Genomic DNA, 7,042 nt, shown 5'->3' on the forward strand with positions numbered 1-7,042 from the left:
AATTCCCTCCTGTGGAACATTTTAATGCATTTCGTCATGGTCTTTTTCCTTTGTTCAAGCACACAACCATGCACATAGTTTTTGACTTTTTGTTTTTTCTTAAGTGACTTTTCAAAGGCCACACAGAGTGCCAATGTGGAAACCAGGATTATGGTGTGCAGGACCGAGAACAACAGTTCTGTTTGATAGTAGGCTGTGGTGTAGCTTTTGCTCTTTTTTAAAAATATTTCATTTATTTATTTTTAGAGACAGGGGAAGGGAGGGAAAAAGAGAGGAAGAGAAACACTGATATGAGAGAGAAACATCAATTGGTTGCCTTTTGCATACCCCACCCCCCGCCCCAGCCAACTGGGACCAAACCTGCAACCCAGGTATGTGCCCTAACCGGGAATTGAACCGGTGACCTTTTAGCCTTGCAGGATTACTCCCAACCCACTGAGCCACACTGGTTATGGCTAGCTTTTACTTTTTAAAGAACAAGAAGAGAGAGGATCCAGAGAAGGCCAGAGAGGGCCATTGAAGGACTGCAGAGAGCAAAGTGCTGCCCTCTCTCCAGGCCCCTTTGTTTCTCACTCACAATTTTGTCTGTGGCGACCTGTCCTTACTGAAGCACTGTGACCTCTGCATAAGGATTGCCTTGTTCTTCAGGATGAGCCAGTGGTAAAGGTCTACTCACAGGCCTCTGAGGGATGGTCAGCAATCAGAGTGAAGACACCTGTGTCCCTTCCTACTGGCTGGAGCCCCAGAAGTCTTGGAGGAGAAGATAGGAGGAGGAAGAAAGGGATGGCAGGTGAAGAGAAAAGGAGGCAGGAGAGAAAAGAATGAGAATGGAAAAGGAAGAGAGCTGTAAAGCCCTGGCCAATGGGTTTCTTTTAGCCCCACACTCAGCCCTGCTCTCCTGGTCTGCATTTCTGCCCCAACAGGGTGTTAGTTGGGGCAGAAACACAGCGATCCAATTTTGCTTCTGCTTTGTACTGGTTGCAACATTGGCAAGTTCTTTAAATTTCTTCAGACTCTGGGGCACTGTGGTGATAACAACCTGACACTTGACCCTCCCTGGGGCTGGGTAGGGGTGCCTGATGGGAGACGTTAAAGCGTACCTTTGCTTTACTCAGAATTTGGCAGGGTGGTCTCTGTTTGCTTAGTTCTCCACCCAGAGCTGATTCTGTCTTCTAACATGATTGGTGTAGTTCTGTTGGGGGAGAGGGATGCATTTGTCTACTGCTGTCATTATGCACACGGCTAGTGGAGGAGAGAAGAAACACCAGCACTGCAAATCCCCTCCCAGTTCCTGCTGCCAGAGGCAAGGGCCTGAGACATGGAACTGATGAGCAGGAATGCATCGATAGCTGGGCTCCAGGAACTCCCAACCAGCCTCTTGGACATCACCATGATTGTCTCTCTCTCCCTTCATTTCTTGTTATTGTTCCTTTGACTCCTTTTTGTATTTATGCTTCATTTTCTTCCTGCAAAGTGACTTTCTTTATTTTTCTAAAACATGGCAGTCAGCACCTCCAGAGAGTTATGTGTTACAGCTTCTGGGACCAGAGAAGGGATGATTTGAGTGCTTCTCTGGTCTGAATTTTAAAGTCCCCATGGAACAGTCTCACTGGATGAACATGCATTAGATGGCCACACCTTGACCAGTCACCTGGAGTCAGGTAAGAACTCTGCAGCCTCCCACACCTCTAGGATCCATATGGATGGATGAGGGGGTGGGGACTTAGAATAAGGGGAGCTAGTTGGCATGAGGGAGAGGCTGGAGCCTCCAGAAAAAGGTGGGCAGTGAGAAGCTCCCAGAAGCACCTGAACAGAGAATATGATGAGCAGGGATGTCTGAGAGTCAGTCTTAAGCTGTTTGCTTTGCTGGGATGTGAAACTACTCTGTCTCCCCAACTGTGGTGCAAAGCCTGCCACATGGTTTTTAATGCCTGTGCGAGTGACTTGGGTGAAACAAAAGGGTCTGCATCTCGTGTCTGGATGGGGAGTGTGTGAGGTGTGTGTGTGTGAACTTATCGGGAATTTTCAAAAATCTTGAAAATAGCATTGGGTTTTCCACAGAATGAGAGGAACTGCTTGAGCCAGTTTTAGGTAAATATCAGTGGATTGGGGACTTCAGCTGACATTTGTGTTAGTGTGAAAAATGGAGTAGACACTATATCACAAATAAGAATTGATATAATCCATAGAGTTTAGTGTTCAATAAACATGCTGTAATTGTTCCTGTCTCTCTTACCCATCTCATTCCCAATATTAAGTAAGGGACATGACTTTGAATGCTTCCTAGGATTTACTTTTATGTGAGAGAAAATATGAAAGGGTAGGATTTTGAAAATAGACCTAGCCTTTCATCCATTTTGACTCTAACTATCTGAGTAGATTCTGAAATTTACTTAATGTCTGAAACATCAGTCTCTGCATCTTCATCATGGGGGTGATGATGCCCACCTTCAAGTGGGTGTGTAATGGGTGAGGGAAGGCATGTAAAGGGTCCAGTGCCTGCTGCACACCTTGGTGTCCACTCAACAGTGGTTTTGCCCCCTCCTGTGTTTCTTTCTCATTTCCTCAATTTCTCTACAAGCTCCTGATGGCAGAAATCATGTTTAATAATAACGTTTTATCTTTCTAAGGCACTCTAGTATTGGCAAAGTTTTTTTAAGCCCATATTTTTCACTTGATTCTCATAATAATGATCTTGTGAGGCAGGTTGAACAGAGTCTTATTTCTCCCACTTTAAGGAGGAGCTGACTGAGGTGTGCTAGCATAGAGTGTGGCATGTATCAGATGCTTCATGTTGGTCAAGTGAATATTGAATGAGATACTCATGTGTAGGCACTGGGTGACTCATTGTAGAATCCATCCATCCATTTGTGTGCTCATTTAGCAAATATTTATTGAGCACCTGCTATGTGCCTGTAAACAACAAAATTCCTTGCCCTTGTGGTGCTCATCTTGTTGGGAAATGAATGAATAAATTAATGACCAAATGAATTGAGAGGACAAGGAGAAGGAGCTGCTTGGATGCCTGTCACTACAGACTGAACATTTGTGCTCTTCCCCTAAATTCCTATATTGAAACCGAATGCCCAATTTGATGGTTTAGCAGATGGGACCTTTGGGAGGTGACTAGGTCATGAGGATGGAGCCTTCCTGAATGGGATTTATGCCCTTTTAAAAGAGACTCCAGGGTGGCTCTGAAAGAAACAAGAGTGAACATGGGGTCACAAAGGAAAACAAGGAAGTACGTGGCCATGATGCTTCATCTCAGAGATCAGAGGCTTAACGAAAATGATAGATTAAAACCTAAAAAGAGAAGAAAGATCCCAGTGCACTCAAGGAAAGAGAAGGCCTTCAACACCCTTCCTCCTTATTATTCTAATATAATGCACAGTTGGGCCCACCTTATCACATCCTGGCTGACACCAGCTTTATCAACTTTTCCAAGGCCAAACTGGACTCGGTGCAGTCAGTGATGGGCTGTCTCTATGCCAAATGTATCCCTTGTATAACTGACTGTGTAGTGGCTGAGACTGAGAAATTGAGGCAGAAGTATGGAGTGGCTCTAAGGGTCACCAAGGATCCAAGATTCGGACGATTACCGTGCACACACAAAGGAACCTAGGCAGATGACCTAGGCAGTACACAGAGTAACTCAGCACCAGTGTCACATTGTGGCCATGGATGACTGGGACCTTAAATTAAGAATCAGGAAGATCCCTGGAGTTCCCATCAGTACATTTCTAACCATAGGGACAACATTGAACAGATGCCAGATGATCATGGAGCCCTTAGGTTCTAGTTCTTAAGAGACAAAACTCTGCTTTCATTTAACCAACTTTCTTTGTTGCCAGTTTATTAAACATGCTACACAGCATATATTATTCTTCCACTCACCCATTTACTCTGTTATGAGCCGAGTATGATTAAATACACTCACTTTTCTATGTTGTTTTGAAAAATAAAATACAACTCCAGAGAGCTCTCTTATGTCTTCCACCATGTGAGGACAAGAGGAGAAATGGTCACCTAGGAACCAGGAAGCGGGCTCTCACCAGCTACCAAATCTGCTGGCAACTTGATCTTGGACTCCAGAACTGTGAGAAATAAATGTTTGCTTTTTAAGCCCCTGAGTTTATAGGAGTTTGGTACAGCAGCCAGAGTAGACTAAGGCATGAGTCTTGGATATTTTATTTCTGACTTTTGAAAAAGGAATTCTCGTAGAATTTTAGAATGATAGATGTGGAAGGGACCTTGGGAAACGTCTGGTTTCATGGATACATTTTGTAAAGCCTGAGAACACTGTGTTCAAATGAGAACTCACTATACACAGCCAATTTATAAAGCAGATAAAAGAAGTGCTTCTTTGCATCTATCTCCAATTTATTAAAATGTTCTTTGACTTTCAATCTTTTCCAGGTGCTATTCTACTTCTCTCACAAAACCTGAAAAGGTGTGTAGATATTCTGTCTCCCTCCTCTACACTCCCACTCCCTCTCCAACCCACTTCTGTCTGTACGTCACTTTTATCCTTTATCAAAACTGCTGCTCTTGGCAATGTTCTCCAAGATCTTCATGGTGCCAAATTCAATGGCACTCTTCCATTCTTATCATACTTGACCTCTCAGTGGCTTTGACACAACCACGTCCTCTTCCTCTCCCTTGAAGTATTCTCCCCTCCTGTGTCTGTGGAGTCATTGTCTCCTAGCTTCCTGCCTATCTTTCTGATCATCTTCTTCCATCTCTTTTGTTCGCTCTCCTATCTTTATGTTTTGTGTTTCTTATGAGTCAGTCTGGGGTCTGCTTTTCATTTATCTCTATAGTCACTCCTTAAGTAAACTTGTTGATGCCCTCAGTTTTCAAAATCATTTTGATATTTTCCAAATTTCTATCACCAGCCCAAGTTTCTGAAGAACCATAGATTTAAATACCCTATTGCCCCCTTACCATTTTTAAATCTCATAGTCAATTCAAAATTAGTTACCCAAAACTAAGCTTTTCGTCGCCACTGTATTCCAACTGTTTAACTCCAATTTGCCCTCCCTCAGTAAATGACCTGACCATTCAGCCAGGAAATCCTCTGTGATTCTTCACTCTCCCTCAAACCAAACATCCAGGCACACAAGCCCTGCCTCTTTCCTCATCCTAAATGATTTCTTATCTTTCCACTTCTTCCATTTCTGTTGCCACTGCTGTAGTTTCAGCATCAGCTTTTGCTGGATTACTGCCATCACAGCCTTTAACCCGATGTTTCCGTTTATTCTTTTAAAATATATAGATCATTTTAAAGTACTCTGAGGCTTAAAGATTCTTTAATGACCTGCAGTGCCGCAGAGTAAAATCTGGTGTCCCTTCTAGGCTTTGGCAGGCCCCGTGTGTGGATCTCGCTGCCCTCACCTTGCCCGCTGGGTTCAGGTCACACCAGATGGACTTCTCTCAGTTTCCCACACAGGCAGGGATTTTCCCACTTCAGGGCGATTGCCTACACAGCTCCTCCCTGAGCTTGGAAGCATCTTCCTCTAACTCACCCTAGCTAGCTCCTTCTCACTCTTGATCATGGCATAATAGCTCTTCCTCGGAGAACCTTCTCTACATGTCTTCTCAGTATAGTTTCCCAGTTTTCTATGTTACATTACCCATTGGTTTCCTTCATGGCACTTGTCACAATTTGCCATTATTTATCTGTTTACCTGTTTATTGTCTGCCTCTCTCACTAGACTGTGTGCCCTTGACAGGGACCACATCTGTTTTGATTATTGAAGCCTACCTAATGTGATATACACTGTTGAACTGGTAACAATGGATGTGGTCCAAGTCAGAAGGTTGGCTCTCTGGCCTTGGTTCATTGTGGCCTTCCTACCAGTGACTGTACAGGCTACTACTCTTGGTTGCTCAGCAACGGTCCTTCTTATTTAGTCTAGAAACATACCCAGCTGGGAGTGGGTAAAACATGTTGATCCCATTGGGCCAGCGATGGTTCTCCATGGCATGATCTCAGCTGTGGCCCAAGAGTGAGCCTGTGACCTAAGCCTGCTCAGACAGAGTGCTTCTCCAAGGTTCTACTAACTAAGGCTGGCAGGAAAGACGTTCTTTCCTCAGTAGTTGTGAGGCTGTGAGGACGTTAGCCTGGAGCTGCTGAGGCAGCTGGCCTGAAAGAAGGAAGCCAGAGAAGCAGAGATACGAGGCAAAGGGTGAGGGAGTCCCAAGAGTGTGAGAGTCTTTGGGTCCAACACTCAGGCCAGGCATTCCTGCCTTTTCCAGTCATGCCTGCCAGACCCCTTTCTGTGAGGCTTGGGTTTTTTTCACTTGCAACGGCAGAATAAATCTAATATTCTCGAGCAAGTTGCTTAATTTCCCTGAGCCTCAGTTTTCTCACCTGTCAAACCTGGTTAATGGTGTTTAACCAGTTTGATTTACAGAATTCTTGCAAGGCTCAAAGGAGAAAATGTCCACAGAAGTTCTTTGAAATCCATCTTTGTGATCAAAGGAATATGCATTTTCTATTCATTGAGCAGTTTATGTCTCTTCTCCCCCAAGGATGATTTCTGGAGTTAGCATGAGCACCTGGGCTGGGTGATTAGGACATTATTTTGGGTCCAGAGCACACAGTCCCTCTCTAAGCTTCCTGAGTATGCTCCAGTCCTGGAATGACCATGTACTGTTAGCTCATTATCCCCAACATTTCCCGTCCTTGGCACACATGCACACACAACTTGCAAACATCAAGACGCAAGCTTCTTCTGGATCAGTGTCAAAACCTTTTCATTTTCATTATTTTTTTTCTTTTGAGCTGCTCAGAGAATTTCTTCTTCCTTACCAGTGTCATGCAGAGAGCTTATATGCCACTGGTTTTGATCTAAAACTATTTAAAGTGAAAGCAGCTGCTTTTGCTAAGCAGTCTCACCCCAGGTCCCCTGAGAACATGACTGGATAATGAAAAGCAGGCAGTTTAGGTTGAACCAGGGCTCTGCTGCTGGAAGGTGCCCTGCTTGCTGCAGTTTTTCCGTCTCCAGCCTCCCCTCCCAGCCATCCCCTGCATCTGAGA

At 44.4% G+C, this 7,042-nt stretch overlaps 1 pseudogene; it reads left to right on the plus strand.

The window, feature by feature from the left end:
- Nucleotides 1–3,215: 3,215 nt before the first annotated feature.
- LOC112309535 (rRNA-processing protein FCF1 homolog pseudogene) lies at nucleotides 3,216–3,799 on the plus strand (annotated as a pseudogene).
- The last annotated feature ends 3,243 nt before the right edge of the window (nucleotides 3,800–7,042 follow it).

This window comes from Desmodus rotundus, chromosome 8, assembly GCF_022682495.2.
Source record: "Desmodus rotundus isolate HL8 chromosome 8, HLdesRot8A.1, whole genome shotgun sequence".
Classification (NCBI taxonomy): domain Eukaryota; kingdom Metazoa; phylum Chordata; class Mammalia; order Chiroptera; family Phyllostomidae; genus Desmodus; species Desmodus rotundus.